General features: G+C 37.8%; 1 protein-coding gene across 1 annotated transcript in view; it reads left to right on the top strand.

Moving 5' to 3' along the window:
• LOC122810395 (dipeptidase 2-like) overlaps window positions 1-19,138 on the top strand; it is a 501,875-nt gene that overhangs the window by 268,161 nt on the left and 214,576 nt on the right. The window lies entirely within an intron of this gene.

Raw genomic sequence — 19,138 nt, 5'->3', positions numbered from 1 at the left:
TCATAATGAGCTACTGAGCCACTGCTGCACATTGTTTGACTGATATTTGCTTAGAGCTCACCTGGTAATGAACTATGACCTGGTAATAGAAGTAGAGTGTTATACAAGACTGCAGTGACATTTGAAAAGACATGCATTAGATGCATGCAAGACAGAGACAGTAGGTAAACTGTACATTAGTACATAGAGTGTATGTGTATACATTATACCCCTAGTGGTTGGAAATATCTGTGATGTGCACAAATCAAATCTGAGTACTCGGTTGGCTACCTCACCCATATACAGTTACAGATGGTAAATATGCAGTCAGAAGAGAAGATAGTGGAACAGGTTAACAGCTTTAAGTATCTGGGAGGGGTGGTAAATATGCAGTCTACAGCAATTACAGTTTCATACTTGCCTGCAGTAGCGTACCTCAGAGCAGTAATACATATAGCTGAAATGCAATGGTTAACACATGGCAAGCCTGATATACTCAATATACCTTGGACATTCATATTATTGTTTCAGAGCATAGTGCAGAACCTGGACTCCAGAATGCCCCAACGCTGCGCTTGGAAGCGCGCACTCTCTCCAACTCCTGCCATAGTTCCTGCCAAGTTCAAACTCCAACAGGTTATGACTGTATTCCTGCCTGTTGCACTTAAATAAGCCTGTTTTCCTGCCCTTTACCACAATTGGGCAATTTAAAAAAATGTGACACATCACTTAGCACTGCGCAAACCTGCGGAGCTCAGCTGAGGAGTGCTTAAACTGGCAGTGCTTAGCAGTGCTTAGCGGTGTGCAAACCAGCTTCGATGGTCTGAGCAATGCTTAAACGGGCATTGCTTAGCAGTGCTTCACACTGCTTAGCAATGCACAAACCAGCTAAGCACTGCTAAAACATTCCTTGTTTAAACAGTGCTTGGCAGGGCTTAGCTATTCTTAGTGAACCTTAGCTGAGTGCAGCAAAGCAGGATTTAGAAATACATCTCATAAATGTGTATTTGCAACATATATGCTTAATAACCTGCCTGTGTATTTATATGGTTCCCTTTCATATGACTGAAACTACAAAAGCCTGAAAAGTCAAAAGCCTGAAAACTCAAAAGGCTGAAACTCAAAAACCTGAAAACACAAAAAATACATATACTGACTTAAACAACATACACCATATTAATGTCCACTAAGTATAAGCAGGGTGGCAAAAACAAAAAGACACACAGCCATGTTACATAGCTGTCCGTCAGTAAAGCGCCTTCATTAATATGCATGGTGAGCTAGTGAGGGGGTTCCCCATACATGGCCATGGTACCTTTTGTATAGGCTTTACACTATGCCTACTTGGATTTTATTAAATCCCCAGGTATATTTTCCTTATGTCCTATTTTTTGGAACTGGTGATTTTTAACTATCTTGTCATAGCACACTAAGAACCAAGAGAAGCAACCAAACTACACCAAATACGAAGGCAAAGTACTGCAGCAATCTGAGAGATGAACCAAACGAGACTTCAACAATAAAATAAATAAATTAAATTTAATGAAGCGCTTTTCATCTGCACTGTGTGCAAACTTCTTCAGATACATTGTTAAAATTCTAACACATATAAATAGATTCAGGTTTATTTAATTAACCAATCTAATAAGAGCAAACAAAGTACTCCACCTTCTTAAAGACACATAAGACTAAATATTTAACTTGTCATAACATACAACCAAATAAGATGAAATAAAATAAAAAAATAATTAAAAATTAAAAAATCTCACTACATATTGTACAAAGACAAATGTACATAAATACTATAATGCACAAGATGACTTAAAACTTGAGTGTAACTAGCAATATTAAGTATGTTAAGTACAATTGCCATTATTTGTGATACTACTGTGAAACCCAAGTCAGCATCACCTCTTTAGGCTTTTCAGTTTCAAGATGCTGCTTAAAGAACATGATTCATTTAGGCCTTGGAAATTATAAGCATTGAGTCTGATCTGCCATGTGAGCTCTAATTCTTCTAATAGTAACGGTATATAGCACATTCATAAAACAACAGCTGTACAATCACTAACTCCTGCTTATTTTCAGCTATGTTATAAAATTGTAAAATGAGTGATGTTTTATTTCTTTCTCTAGCTCTCTCTGTCTCCTCTAATACAGGTAATCTCCATTCATATTATTTTACTAACTTTATCTTTAATTCATGCCACCACCCAAACCGTAGTACAAAAATCCATCTCAAATTCATGAGCCTTCCAGACCCCATCTTCCCGCTGACAAAAAAGTAATTCTAAAAAATCTACCCCCATCAACAAATCATTGCTTAGTAGTAAAAATGAAACCTACTCTTGTTGATATCTCATTCGTACTAGTAGTAGTCTTCAGTGGACCTCTGGAACTTAAATTATAAGTGCTCAATAAGTCGTTATAATTCATGTGGAACATATCTTATACCTTGGAATAATAACTGCAAGAAAAACTCAGCCAAGCTACAGTTTTCATTGTGTGATACCTTAAACCTTCGACATTGGAGGCCCATGGCTTTATATACCATAAAATAGTTTATGGTATGGGAGTGTATGATGTTTAAAACATTTTGTGTGCAAAAATTAAATTATCAATGTCTTGCCAGACCTACAGACTTTTTTAGTTGTAGATGGTACAATGGATGCCATAGCATCCTGTTTCAACCTCAGAGAAGATGTTACTTAAGTGGAGTCTAGGGCTCTGTCTTAGAGATGGCTTTGAAGTAAAACTCACAGGTATGGTGGAGGTTCTGGAGAAGAGGGTTGATTTTGGAAGAATGGGTTCAATATGTATGGGAGATTAGAGAATTCTTGAGGAAGTCGACCAGAGGGTTGGTGGATGAAGTATTAGGGGAATTACCTCTGATTTGATTTACAATTTTCCAGAGCTGTTTTGGTTTATTAACAGATTGAATGTTTGTGAGAAGACTTGGGCTGCATGCCTTCTTGTGACTTTTTAGCAAGGTTTCGTAGCAGGAAAAACCTTTCTGTATGTTCAGGAGAGGGATACATTTTCCAGGATTCCTGGTTTCATCTCTTAATTTGAAGAGGATTAGTAGCTCTTTTGCGATCCATTTATTACACTTGGATTTGCCAAAGTCCAGTCATCAGTGGCAAGTGTTTATTTTCTAATGGAAGTAAGCAGTTGGTAAATGCGGTAATGGATTCTGAGGGACCTGGAACTGAAGTAATGATGGACCAGTTTTTATTGGTAAGGTCATTATGAAGAGCTTCAGTGTTTTAAGGGTCTTTTTTTTCCATAGAAGGAGATATGGAGTTTTAGCAAGTGAATGGATAGTAAAATGCAGTGGTCACGAGTGTAGGGGGAAATAAATTTATGGTAGAGAACAAGGTGGGGTAGTTCATAATGATTAGGTCGATGAGAGAGAGGTTTCCTGTTTAGAGGTTGGGTCTGGTATGTTTGTGGATGAGTTTTGTGACCCTAAGACTGGTTAGAAGGTCAACTGTTTGGGAATAGGGAGAACCAAAGAGGTTAACATCGAAATCTCCTATTAAGAGGTGATTACTTATTTTTTGTGGACTTGCAGATTGTTTGGTAGTAGCTGGGATTTGTTGGGGTTACTGTGGCATGTAAATTACAGCTAAAGTTAGTGAGTAATGTTTATATATATATATATATATATATATCTATATATATATATATATATATATATATATATATATATATATATATATATATATATGTGTGTGTGTGTGTGATTTAGTGAGTAATCAGTTGGGGTCATGGTCTGACGAAGAGGAGGAGGGGGTATAGTGTGCTACCCTGGTGAATTTGATATTATTTTTGGGAAGAAGAAGTGTGCCTCCTCCTGTTATTTTCTCAGATCTATCACTGAGAAAAATGTTGCACCCCACAAATTGGTAGCTAAGAGTTTGGGTGTATCATTTCTAATCCACGATTCAGTAATTCCTATGAAGTATCAGTGTTTGGTGGCAATTAATGTTTGTAGTTGTTTAAGTTTGTTCCTGAGGCTCCCAGGATTCATAAGGGTCCTTTTAGTGCTAGGTTTGAAAAAATGATTGGTGTTATTGACCAAGGGGTGGAAAATTGGAAGTGAGCCTGGGTTGGGCTCTGTGTAGCTCTAAAGCAGGGTGTAGTTAATTAGTGCTATTAACTGTGTGGAAAACTGTTGGTAGATTTGTTTAGAACTGTTTTTTTCCTAGTTGACTTGAGACAGTACTGGGAGATATTTAACGATGAAGTAATTCAGAGGAGAAGAAGGGTGACGTACGTGTAGGACAGGTTTAGAAGGGATTGAGACTGGGTTTTTTGATTATCTTTATTAACATCAGGTATTACACAGTGACACAAGTACACATTCACTTATAAAAGAGAAAGCAAACCATTGCAAAGATTATTTTCCTTTTTGCTCATACTTATGATTTTTGTCTTAACAATTATTTAATTTATCATTACATAGAATCCTCAAGTCCTACCTTCTGTAAAATATCACACTATCTGAACATTATTTTGTATGTTCAGTTCAGGGCTTTCATCCTCTCACTGCAGGACTTCATCAGAACTGTTCTGATGAAGTCCTGCAGTGAGAGGATGAAAGCGCTGAACTGAGCTACTGCTCTTACTACAATCAATAAAGTATTTTTCTACAGTTGGGTTTCCAGTTCCTGGTATCTTGCTGTTTTTCTTTTGGATTTCTGTTTTTAACCAGTTACTGTGTCACGTGAAATAATTTTGTATGTATTGTTCCCACAGATTGCATTTATTTCTATGTAGTTTACTGATTCCCTTTTCTAAAATTCCCACCATCCCCTGTTCTTAGATAGTATTCAATAATTCTGTTATGTTTGGTTTTGTTTTTTATTTATATTTCCTAGAAATTGCTTTTTTTAATCTAACAGCATTAAACTTAGTCAGGCCTTACTACGTTTGGGTAATTTGGTTTCCCTTATCCCAGCTTAAAATAATCATTTCCTTAGTTAAAATAATTTGCTCTCCCAACATGTATGACAAAGTACCCCACAGGGAATTTTTAAAATCTATCAACTTGTTGCTTATCACAAAAAACACGTCCCCATGTTCTCCTCTCTTTCCCTTCACATCTTCAGCAGTTGCTGTCTACTTGTGTAAAACGTCTGTTTGGGATATAAAAATATATATGCAAACACTTCAATTCAACAATCCTAACTCTACTAGATTTTTCCATACTTGGGTGCTATACAAATATCTTGCCACTGTTTATTTGAATATTGCCTTTCCATTCTTATTTCACAATCTTTTTGAACCTCTTCTGATTGCTTCTTATAGTTTTCATGCATTATTTATTATTTTGTACTCTGTACTAATTATCATTTCTTACTACAGATTCTGTTCTTGACTCATTTATAAAATCAGCCAGAGCTGCTCTTTCATTTAACATTTGCTATCCCTTTCCTTTACTTTTTCTTGACCTCATCCCGCTCTATGACTTTTTCCTTCCTAGATATTGCTCACAATACTTTGGTTAATTTGCTAATTTTCTACAGTAAATATCATTTCTCTGTTTTCTATTTTCTATACCCCTACTTAAAGTCATCTGTATTGGTAGAAATCTCTTTTCTCCATTCCTGTGTTGACTTATTTCTCAAAATCAAAAACCCAGGCCTTGGACATGTAAGGCAGTTGGGTCAGTTAGGGGAGAAATGGCTCCAAAGGGTATTCATAGCAGTATGGAGAGAGAGGTGCATCTCAGATTACTGGAAAAGAGGCATGCTAGTGTCAGTATACAACAACAATGGGGGTCATTCACAACTGTGGGCAGTACAGAGGTATCAAACTCCTGTCACATTGCATAAAAGTTCTGAAGAGGGTGAATACACAGAGTCTTAGAAAGTAAGATAGGAGATACATAATTCAGATTTAGATCAGGATGCAGCACAACCAACCTGATGTTTGCAGTGAGACATATTGTTGAGATAAGGAAAGTGTCCAACTGGACATTCCTAGATGTAGAGAAAGCATAAGACAAGGTCCCAAGAAAGCTGATTTAGACAGCCGTGTGGTGGTTTGAAGTCCCATAAACATTGGAAGAATTAGTGCAAACTACGTACAATGAATAAATAACACAAGTATGAACAGTGTTTGGATTCACAGAGGGGTTACCAGTGTGGAGTGGGTGTGCATCAGGGTTCAGCTCTGAGCCCACTGCTGTTCATACTAGTGAAGTACTACATTAGCAAACAGATTGGCGTGAACAGCTTGACAAAGCTGCTGTATGCAGATGATGTGGCAGTGCAGGCAGACTCTGAGCAAGAAATTTAACAGATAGGGGAATGGAATGCAAAACTGAAGGCACAAGGGGTGAAAGTGAGTACAGATAAAACAATTGTAATGGCAGCAAATGGTGGAGTTCAGAAGAAGCTGAGAATTGAGACAGAAGAGAAGATAGTGGAACAGGTTAACAGCTTTAAGTATCTGGGAGGGGTGGTTGAAGAGAAGAGAGGTCTGAATGAGGAGGTCAAAGCTAGAGTCATTGGGGCTGAAGCCAAGTGGCACAGAGTATCAGGGATAGCGTGTGGCAGAAAGACAAAAACGTTGAAATGTAAGGTGTACAAAACAGTGGTGAGACCAGTACTATTGGATGGTACAAAAATCTGGGCAATGAAAGTAGAGCAGTTATGGAAGCTAGAGGTAATGCAGATGATGTGCCTGAGAAGGGTGGTAGGATGCACTGTGGGATGGATGAAGAAATGAGGACAACAGAGTAGAAGCCAAAGTAGCTCCAATTGCAGAAAACATCAAAGAGAACAGCAGAAAAGTGGATGGATTATGTGAGAGAGACCTGTGACAGTCGGACATGACTGTCAAATAAGGTAGGAGAGTGGCACTGAATTGTTTGAGGTGGGGACATTTGATGTGACCACCAGACTCCGTGTAGAAAATGGGGAAAAAGGAGGTTAATGATGATGATGGCGGTGGTAGAATCGACTATCCCAGGTACCTGCTGTAATTACTAACGCCTATAATTATGGAACACGTCTTATCAGCTGTCTCAAAAAGCAAGGAACACCTCAACCATGGGCTACAATACTATATCAGGTTGTCTGATTATCAGTACCAGGTATGGCCTAATTGAACCCCGTATCTCTTTAATCTAACTCTTTCTATTAGTTACATTTCTGAAATGTGGAAAACAGTCATTGTAATGCCTTTACGAACATGGATTCTGGTAACTATGGCCCCATTAGTTTCAATAGCCTCACATGTAAAGCTATATAATGTGTTATCTCAGACCTCATTAAACTGGACATTGCAAAACTCTTAACTCTCGATCCTCATGAATTTGGTGTTATCAAATGCAAGGCCTTAAGTCACTGAAGCAGTGGATAGCAGTTATGTAGTATATATATATATATATATATATATATATATATATATATATATATATATATATAGTATGTCTTGGCCAGGCCAAGGCCTTTGTCACGATTCCCCATACAGGTACTATTAAAAGACTTGTAAATCTGAATATAAATCCTTATGTTGTTAGGTGGATAGCTAACTGGTTGTCTGACATACCTTATGTGGTTAGAATTACAGGTGCAACTTCTGCAAGCTAAAAAGATGCCTGTGGTGCACCCCAGGGATCATTGATGGTTCCTTTCCTATTTGGCAGCCATTTCTCAGACCTTTAGGTCAACACTCTTGGTGTATAGCTACCTGAGTTTGCCAGTGAGTATAAACTGGATGTTCGTATTAAATTTTCCATGGACTCACAGTTGTTTCAATATGAGTTAGATTATACTGACATATGGTACAAGGACAATGCTCTCACATTACATGTAAACAAAATATGTCCCTATCACACCAAAGAGGTAACAACCCCCCCCCACTCTGACATTAAGGGACTAGGTACTTTTGTTGAAAACTCCTTATCTTTTGACCACCATGTCTGCAGTAGTTTGGAAAACCTTCTTTCTGGCTCATCTAATTTCCAGATGCATGTCCACTATGTCCAAAGAAGTCTTAATGCCCCATTTACTCATATCCCATTAGAACTATTATTGAATATAATAATCTTTTTGACATGTATTTGCCTGCATATCACTCGACTTGAGTGACCTCAGAAATTCATAACTAAGAAGATTAATGGCCTCAAAACCTTCCGATATCTGGACAGACTGAAAATCCTCTCTCTCTCTCTCTGTACTCAGTCTTTTACAGCCTTCTCTGTGGAGATCTATGTCTAGCCTTTTCAGTCATGAAAGATTTAACTGTCCTTGACCTCCTATTTCTTTGCAGAACAAATGGTACCTCAGATAGTCATTTAAAGGGTGTAAGCCTTATTAGTGGATAAATAAGACATGTTGACATGATAGATTCATATACCAAGTATCCCCTATCTCTGGAACAAATTCCCACTACAGGTAAAGCACAGTAATACATCATTGTCACCTTAAAGGTAAACCTAGATAATTGTATGGATGGCCTCAAATTCTCTCCTAGTCTGTTTTGTGTTGCTCTCCTTGGGGCTGGAGGGGTCATTTAAGTAGGAGTTTTTGGCTAGGTTTGTAAAGGTCTCCAGACTGACTGCCTAGTACTAATATCTGAACCTATGAACCTAACCCTTCTAGTTAAACCTTCTTAACATCACCCTATCAAAAGGGGACTGCTCCCCTTCTCTGAGAATCTTTGACCAAAGTGGACATGCTTTGTTGGACATATGACCTAATGAGCTACCAGTTAAACTACAAATCTACCATATTCACAGGAGAAGTTACCTGTTATTGTGAAATGGAAATATGTTTCAAAATTATGTATAGCTCCTTTCTAAATAACCATAAAAGCTCCTGGAAAAAATAAGTAATTAGAAATCAAACTCTGAAATAGTGACACAGATTGTAAGTGTCTTTTCATGGTTCAAAGGTTCATTAGCCTAAAATGAAAATGCAAAAACAACAAATATATAAAGATCAACTACCGTCAACCCAGTTGCCATAACATAAATGAAGGGTTGTTGGCTGCATCCTGATTTATTGTCTAGTTATCGACAGTGTGACACCCAATACTTTAAGTCCCAACACTTCAGAAGATAAGCTATGATTTCAACATAAGACAGTGAATTCCAAAACTCAGTTACTCCTTTTAAACATTTTTGCAGAGCTGCTGCACTTCCTTTGCGATTTTTGAGTTTATCAAAGCCCTATTCATTGAACTTAAAACATCGAACACCATTTCAGCGAACACTTACATCAGCAACAAGTTTTCCTAGGGAGAGAAATGACTTGGCCATCAGACCGAAAGTAAGACAAACTACATAATTTTACACTCACCAAGGTGGGGAGGCTTTGCCACCCCGAATTATATATTCCAACTCAGAGATCGCACTACATTGGGGAAAAGAGCAAATTTTTAACAGTGGCCAACTAACTTCCTTCTCTGGGAAAACTTTTCACTGCTGTAAGTGTTCGCTGAAATGATCTTTGATGTTTTAAGTTCAGCAGATTGAGGTTTCAACAAAGTGATAGTAACCCGCCACAAAGTGCATTCTAATCCCCAGACAGTGATATGCTCTTCCTTTAACTGTTTTAGATTTCTTCCATGATATTGGAATCCTACAAATTACACTCAACAAAATCTGTCATTTTGCTAACCTATATTTTTCTAAGATAACTTTTTTTTTTGGTTAACCATGTAAGCCCACTGGTCACAAGTTCCCCTTTCAGGGGTGACCAGGAGCATTGTCTGGCTATGTGACTTACACAGAGTTACACAGCCATAAATGGAAACTGAGGGACTCAAACCCTGGAGAGAAAGCAGCTTGTTAACAGCTTATTGTCTTAATCTTTTGTAGTGATTGCTAGACTGAACCTGGTAATAACAGTGGCTTACCCTAAAAGCAAAATGGATAGTAATTACCAGCTAAGACACCCTAATTTGAACACTTTTGGTTTCAGATTATTTTTGATAAATATCTTAGTTTCAAATAGTAAATCACTGATAGCACTAGCCTCCATACTTTCAGACCTAGACTGCAGTGGTTCTCACACTTAGAAGACTTCTATTTTAATTTATGTTTAGTGACTATATTTATTTATTTGTTTTTCCTTACTATGAAAGGACAAAACCTCTTTTCAGCAGAGGATCAGAAAAAAAAGGTCTACATTAGATGTATCTGATTGAACTAACAGTAAAAATGTACTGTACAACATGCGGGTATATAATACCTTACAGGTGATCACCATGTTAATATGCAGAATGTAGTGCTTGCAGCATATTATGTTCAGACTCATCTACAAATCATAGCATATGCAACATTATAACTCATACATATCAACTGAACATTCAACATTGTTCTACAATGTATGTACATATTCTCACTGTAATATAAGAACACAGACGGTTTACTATAGGAACGTTGAAACTGCCTTGGTCAACCATGGTCGAAAGGCACTTTCCCAGAACCAGAATGTTGAACCAAAATCGACTGACTTACACTACAGTGACCAGTGCAGGTCAACCATTTTGATTCTACATTGTGCAGGTAGGTCGCACTTCAGTGAGGAACAGGAAATTAGCCCATTTCCTCAATGTAGTGCGATCTCAGAGTTGGTATATTTAATGTACAGGGGATGCAGGGGGCATAGCCCCCCTGCAAAATACTAGCAGTAACATACCGTTGACTGTAGAGTTCAACGGTACATTAATGTGCATAGCAGGAAGTGAGTGACGTCACCTCCTGCTATGATGAATACATCGAACCATGGTAGTCGATGTATTCAATTTTGCTTTGGGTTTACTTTCAAAATTTCGGATTCAGCATTTTGAGTCGACCTTTGTTATTGGTCGACCAAAACTGATATGAACTTTCAATAGTAAACCACACAGCATATGAGGCATATGCATATTGTATCCAAATAGTTAAATTCACTTGAGACTCATAACCAGGAGATAACTGCAGTAAGTGTGAGAATTTTGTGATATTTTTTGAGTTGACTGCAAGGGGTAAGGAATTAGTAATGGGGGTTGATATAAGGGTAGAACTTTAATATTGAAAAATATGATTTCATTGGGATTGTAAATCATAGATAGGATGAGATTTAGAATCAGAAGAGGTCTTGGTAAGCAGGTTGTAACAAGGGTAGGACAATTTGCTTGAGAGGTACAGTTTCAAAGAGTTTTTAAATTGTAGGTAAGATGAGATATTTCTGATATTTGATGGATCAAGTTTCACAGTTTAGCAATGTATACAGAGTATCGACAATCATCATTATGATGTTTAGAATTTTGAGTGAATACTAGCTGTTGGTATAGTACCAACCATTCTCTGGTGAGCGAGGGTGTGTGTCTACTAGTTTAATAGCTCACTGGTGGCAGGAGATCTCTCTGGGGTATAGAGGATGTTGTGGACTCTCTTAATATGAGAAAAGGATAGTAGATTAAATGGTTCCAGCCAGTTAAAGGGAGTGAGCTGCAACACAGTGATGTGTTTAGCTAATGTGCTTACTTGGAAATTTGCAGTTTTATTATAAGATTGTTCCAGTGTAACTAGCTGAGAGGGATGTGGGTTAGTGAAAATTGATGAGGCATACTAGGGAGTAGATAGGTAGGTGATACAGTCTTATATGCATATTCTGTTAAGTATGGTTTCACTTCATAAATAACTCATAGTTTACAGTTATTTTTTTAACTGTATGTTGGATGTGCTAATAAAATCTTAATCTGTTCTCCGTTATTATTCCCTGTAGTTTTGTATTTTGTACTGACTCAGTTGTAGTAGTTTTGGCTCATAATATTGTTAAGTTGTAATAGTCTGATTGTTGGGGGGGTTGGAGAAAATTCCACTGGTTTACTTGCTGCCTATAGAACAGCACTCACTAAGTGCTTTACTGGCTTTCAAAACTGGTAGACCACGTCATGTTTTTTTTTTTTGGAACTGGTAGTACAGGGAATAGATAAAACTCCTTGCACTACAAAGAGTTATGATCAGGCCTCACCAATTATAACCAGTTATTATCTGTTCTCTACACTGGTTCCAAGATTCACTTGAGGTGAATTTCTTGGCTTCCATGTCTTGAACACATAACACGGTTAGATCATAACCCTCTGTTACACCTAAAATTTTTTTTTGCTGCACCCCATGATGTAGTCACTGTCGTACCCCCCTCCCAATACTGCCGCTGCTTATCTATACTAACTCTGAGGCTACTAAACCTGAGAGAATCTGGAATACTCTGAGATGCAGTGACTTTGGAGTAAGAATATTTTTCCATGAAATAGCACTTAAATCCTTGCTGTCTACATTCTGCATGTGCTTTAGGCTAAGTGATTTCTTTACTGTCCTTAAAAATTTAATAGGAATCTGTGGTGGGTGATAGATATTTTTATATATTATATTACTATTAGAACAAAGTGAAATTTAATGGAAGAACAATGGACAAACAGCAATGAATACAATAAAATGATTGCCAATTTCTGAAAAGGTGTTCTCTGTTCTCTGTATATTATTGTTTTTCCGTGCACCATTTTAGATGTGGAGTTATTTTAATACAGGGAGTCTGCATGTCCTCCCTGCATTCATGTGGGCTTCCTCTGGGTGCTCTAGTTTCCTTCCACATTTCAAACACATGCAGTAGGTGGATTGGATACTGTAAATTGGCCATAGGTATGAGTGTGTGTGCAAGTGTGTAGTCTGGAAGAACTACCATGGCAGGGCTAGCCTCCTGGCGGTGTGAACCTAGATGATTGTCACTGTTGAAGTGACACCCCTGACCCCATGTGCAAAAATGGGGAAAAGGGGTTGTGGATGGATGGATGGATGGACTTATTTAATACAGAAGATCAAACACAAGCAATAAGTAACATCAGTCAGGCTGTAAACTCTTTATGGCTGGTTTAAATAGTTGTTTGATTAAAGTTTACAAATCAAGTTAAGTATTTGGATTTGCTTTACTTTACATTGGGAAGTTGGCATAATGGATAAGGTGTTTACATTACAGACATAAGGTGCAAGGTTTGATACTCACCTGGGATACTTGGTTAGGCTTAAACTGACCCACAAGGGCAGTTAGCTTAGTGCTAATCTATGAATCTGACTTTATCAGGCACTTGTTTTCAGTCATGTTTGATTTATTTTTTTGTGAACTATAGGACATATCTTTACAGATACTAATGGTTTTATATGTTTAGACCTGTACAACTTTTTCTAAACCACTTAAAGCAAGTTAATTGAGTTCATACCTCTCTACACCTAAAACAAATGACTGGAGAGAACTGAAAAAATTAATTATGCTATTAAAGTCTGTATTCTTTCTCTATTAAGGACATTCTGCGTAACCAGAAATGAGTATATTATTTGAATGGATTCTGCAGAGAAATGCTGAGCCATATTATGTTTCGTACTAATTAGAAACAGAATAATGCATTGAATTAAAATTACTATGTCCTTGTTGGATGGCCGCAGATCAAAGGTCTGTTAACGCAGTTAGTCTTTGGTTGTTACATTACTCCTCCTGTGGCTTTTATACAACTTTACTACACAAAGCAACAAACCTTTCAAGATACGCTTTATGTGATTCTGTTGAATGGCTCAGAGAATTTAATGAAATGACTTCTGACAAATAAGTTTAGGGTTGGCAAAATGGTTAGGGTGTTTATCTCACTGACAAAAAGTACAGGGTTTGATTCTAACTGAAGGAAATGACTAAGCTTAAGTTGGTCCACAGTAGCAGATAGCGTAGTACTTGCCTATGAATGTGTTTGCTTGTTATTCCGTTGTATGTGAAACTCGTATAATGTGCACACTGTTATTGTAGCTTCATTTATGTGATCCTGAAGCAAAGCTCAGTACAGATCAAACTTGCTGAGTTAAACTGCTTGAGAACACAAACCCTTTTAAAACTTTAAGCATTTTTGCATGGAGGCAACCCCTCTAAATTAACCAAGTGGGAGGGAAGCTCCTCCCCCAAAACTTATATACCAGTTACCTGACCACACAAACCTAAAGAAAAGAAAAAAAAATCCCCCAAACTAATCATTGCTAGCACACACTTTGAAACTAGTCTGGCAATGTTTTCCTATGGAAAATGATGACTGCGGAGTTCAACATGAGGTATTTTAGGTAGGTAAGTTGTTTCCTTTTCCAGTAGGACCTCGAGGAGTTGTAGGGTGTCATTGTATACCACTTTTTCATCCCTTGGATTATCGGTCTTTACAATGCTTTCATTTTTATCAAAATGTAACTATTAAGAATCATAACTCTGCTCTCATTAAAAATCACAGCGGCTGGACAGAAAGATAAACCTTTGCAGAGGAGTAGGCCTATATATACTAAACAATTCAGAGTTAATAATAATGTTTGGGTGTGTAGTGGTAACATCAGTAAATCTGAGCAGGACAGTGGTACATCTGGGAGCAAAATGTAGCTGTGAGGTATGCCTTCTTCTTAATTCACTGAAACAGTTTCATTGGTAATATAAGATACTTACCAACATGTTACATTGCACAGTTTTATGCATTATGGGATGTAGAAACATTTACCATATTCATGACTGTTGCAACTCAAATGACCACTATTGCATAAAACTTTGTTTTAGTACAAATTTTAGTTACAGTGAAATCAACGGTCATGTCTAAGTTTCATCTTTTTACTAGTGTCTCAGTAAGGCATAGACATGAATGTGACACTGAGAAGGAAATGCAAGCTCCATAAATACAGGTCTCAATCTTTAAGCACAAGAAATCTGGGCAAAGGCAAAATAATGGGGGGACAGAAGCCCAAAATGAGGGCCAAATTTTAAATATTGCTCTTATAAACTTAGAAAGTTGTTAGAATAACAGGTTTTGCAGTATCATGAATTTCCAGACGGATACAAAGTCTGAAACTCAAATGTGTGTCATTAGTTTGTTACTTAAGTTTAAAAAGATTTGCCAGAAAATCATACATTTTATGATAGAGTAAAAATACGAGATAAAAATCTGGACATTCTGTGCAAATCTGGACAGATGAGAGGTATGACTCTATAGCAGCGATAAATACTGTAACAGTATTATAGGATAAACTTCACTAAAATATTTTTTAGCTTAACACCAAAGTAAATGATCTCAAAGAATTGACATTTAGTGTACTACTAAGCATCTGGGAATAAGAAAACCTATACACTATATTTACAGACATCCTAAAAGGAGCATCATTATGACTTGCAAATATCCCACATGAATGGCTTTTTAAACCCAAATGAGTAAAATTGTATAGTGCCAAGAACATTGCATTCTCAGAACCTAAATTTAGCAGCCATGTACAAATGTTTCCCTGTGATGCAGTTCAATAGAGCTGTAAATAGAGGCTGCCAACTTTAAGATAGAGTATATTTTGCAACAATATTGTGCTGACTGCTTCATCACATAGGAACAAGCTACCCATCTATGTCAAGCAAAGTTCTTCATTAGCACTCTTCAAGAAAAATCTTGATGAGTGGATGGGAAATAGGAAATACACCCCAGGGATCACTTCTGTGTCTCTGCTCGACAGTGGCACAGAAAAATAACTTTCTTGGGTGGCGTAAGCCATGGAACCTTGTTGGCTAGACTTACTTAGGCCCTTGGGCCGATAGCCTAGTGCCTACCTATGAACGTAAATTCTCAAAGCAGTTAACTCTTCAAGACATATTTTGACCAACTATAGCAAGAAAGAAATCTGTTCAAAACATTTCCAGACATCTGGCAGTGTACTGTTTTAAGTAATGTGAGCAAATATGCAATATTATTGTCAGCTTTAACTAAAAAAATAAGTATTGAATAAAACTAAATTTTTTCAGTGTCAGCTTGGAGCCAAAACTGGCAGCAATGGAAACATATATTGTTGTCTTTCTGCATCACACAAATAAATATAACTTTGAGATATAGTTATATTTATTTGTGTGATGCAGATTAATGGGACTGTATTACATTTTGTTTGCAGATGAAACTTCTAGAAATTACAGTTATGCTGGAGCAAAACCCAGCTTGACCTGATTCAGCTGATCCATTGAAATAAGAACTGATGTTAAGAGGTTTGTATGTTCTTAGGAGGTTACTAGGCTATTGGCCATAGGGCCTTTATAAGCCTAGCCATGTTATACTCTTGTTCTCTTATTGACCATGTTGTATGGTCTATATTTGTAGTGCTAGTCTATGATCAGCACTGACTGCCCTTACCCAAGGGGACATAGGTGACACCTCCGAGGTAAATTTATGGTCTCACTGGTAAATGTAAGAGCCACAGTAAAGTAAAAGTTCATACAAAGAACTACCAATGAAAAAGAAAAAAAATGAACTCAGCAATGTTCTGTATATAGATTTAATAGACTCAAGAGCAGTACAGTTTTCAGGCTCACATGAAGCTCTTCCTCAGTGCAAAGTAAAATCAGTCAGTTACAGCATCCTTAAATAGTCATTCTCATCACAGCACAGCCAAAAGTATTTTAAAATTAATTAAACAATTCACATAAGATTTAACATTTAAAAAAATATATTAAAAAATCACTTTAAACATGACTGTTTATATTTAAGACCTGGTTTAAGGGTTACTGCTTGGTTAACACCTGGAGGGCAATCAACTTGCAACTGTAAAATCCACTTATATTCCTTAAGTTCAAATTTGTCATTTAAATCACTCCCCCATGTTTTCATTAAACATGCCTATAACCCTAAAACTCAAAACATGTGTTGGGCTGCTGTTATTAATATGTTTTGCTAATGTATTAGTTAAAACATTTCTTTTAATGTCTAAGCTATGCTCTATTATTCTCTCTTTCAGCCATCTTGTTTATTTAACGACACAGTAGTGGTCTGATGAGGGATGAGTACAGGGGAGTTATAACATCCTTAGCTGTGGATCAGATGCCCTTACATATGAAATGTGCAACACAGAAGGCCTTCCTTACCACTGTGGACACATGGTGGTCAAAGTTAAGGTTGCTATCAACCTGTGTTCCCAAATCTCTTAACACAGGGTTTGAGCTAAGGGGGGGGGGGGGGTACTGTTAAAACTGTAATTTGCAGGGACTTCCCATTTGCTGAAAGGGATGATAATGCATTTTTTTTGCATGTAGTTAAAACCATGGCTTTGGCATGAATCATTTGTCTGTGTAAGTCCTTTTTGTAGTATGCCAACATCATTGGGGGACTCAGTGATTGCACCCAGTTTGTAGTCATCTGTGAACTTGGTAAGCTACAGGCCATCTATTTTCGGCTGGACTTCTGAGAAATAGATTCTAAACAGTAGGGGGCCCAGCACAGATCCTCATGGTACACCACTGGTAACTGGTCTGCTGGTAGAGGTGGAATCTCCAACTTTTACTGTATGCGTTCTGTAGGTGAGTCAGTTGGCTACCCATCTAGTGACTTATGTGTTAATTCCCAGCTGGGTGAGTTTCGCAATGAGGCCTGAGTGGGAGATTGCATCAAAAGCCTTGGCTAAGTCAAGATAGGCTGTAAGTATTGTTTTGTCTTCATCCAAGGCTTTGGTGACATTCTCGAAGATGTCCACCAGGTTTAATAAGGACAATTTACCCTTAATGAAGACAAATTGCATCAGATCAAAAGTTTGAAGGTCACCTATGTCTTTGTTGATAAGGTCCATGATGATTCTCTCCATAACCTTGCAGCTAAAGCTGGTTAGGCTTATAGAGCTATAGTTCCCAGGGTCAGTTGTGGACCCCCTTTGTGCAAGGGAATTACTGTTGCTATTTTCCACTCTGCTGGGACAAAGCCAGTACTTAGACTGTGATTGAAGAGAGTGCCAAGTGGTTCTGGTAGGTCCTGTTTTAGACCATTTAGTAGTCAGCCTGGGATGTTATTCTGTGCCACAGAGGCTGGGTTTTGGCCATGGAGTGTGCGGTTATGACCTGCTGTTTGGAAATACTAGGTAGAGGACTGGTGACAGGTATGCTTTGGGGGTATATCTGGTGGAGACAGGGGAGTGAAGTTTGCTCCAAATCTGTCTGCTAGCGGGTTGGCAATTTCCTCAGGGTCAGTATGAGTGGTACTATTCACTACTGGTTCGGCACAAAGCTGGGCCTTCCCTTTTAGATTTCTGATGTAGCTAAAGAATGCCTTGTGATTATCCATAGCTAGAGATGCTAGTTTAGCTTCGTAATTGGCTTTAGAGGACTTTACAAAATACATAATTTGCTTGTTTAAGCTGTGGAGCATGTCCTTCCTCTGCTGAGTGAGTTCCCTCTTGTTCTTAGACATTAGTGTCTTCCTCTTGTTGTATAACCTACTTATGCTTGATGTCTACCTGGGTGTCTTGATTTTTGTGAGGACCTCATTTTGATCCGTTCAAGTACAGCCAAGTCTATACATTTGTATAGGTGTTTATACAGGGCATTTGTGTAGACATCTGTATAGGAGTCATTGTTAACAGTGGTAGCAGGAGGTTTGAAAGTATTACAGTACAAAACACAGAAACATGTTTGCTGTGGACAGTAAGACTGTCCACACCTAACATTCAGGGTTCTCTGCAGCACATTACTAATATAACTAACTCCCTAACATTCAGGGTTCTCTGCAGCACATTACTAATATAACTAGCTCCCTAACATTCAGGGTTCTCTGCAGCACATTACTAATATAACTAACTCCCTAACATTCGGGGTTCTCTGCAGCACATTACTAATATAACTAACTCCCTAACATTCGGGGTTCTCTGCAGCACATTACTAATATAACTAACTCCCTAACATTCGGGGTTCTCTGCAGCACATTACTAATATAACTAACTCCCTAGCATTCGGGGTTCTCTGCAGCACATTACTAATATAACTAACTCCCTAACATTCAGGGTTCTCTGCAGCACATTACTAATATAACTAACTCCCTAACATTCAGGGTTCTCTGCAGCACATTACTAATATAACTAACTCCTAACATTCAGGGTTCTCTGCAGCACATTACTAATATAACTAACTCCCTAACATTCAGGGTTCTCTGCAGCACATTACTAATATAACTAACTCCCTAACATTCAGGGTTCTCTGCAGCACATTACTAATATAACTAACTCCCTAACATTCGGGGTTCTCTGCAGCACATTACTAATATAACTAACTCCCTAACATTCAGGGTTCTCTGCAGCACATTACTAATATAACTAACTCCTAACATTCGGGGTTCTCTGCAGCACATTACTAAT

Source organism: Protopterus annectens, chromosome 8.part1, assembly GCF_019279795.1.
Source record: "Protopterus annectens isolate FY-2018-M chromosome 8.part1, PAN1.0, whole genome shotgun sequence".
In the NCBI taxonomy this organism is placed as follows: domain Eukaryota; kingdom Metazoa; phylum Chordata; order Ceratodontiformes; family Protopteridae; genus Protopterus; species Protopterus annectens.
Note: the sequence above shows the minus strand (reverse complement) of the source record. Positions and strands in the feature narration are given on the sequence as shown.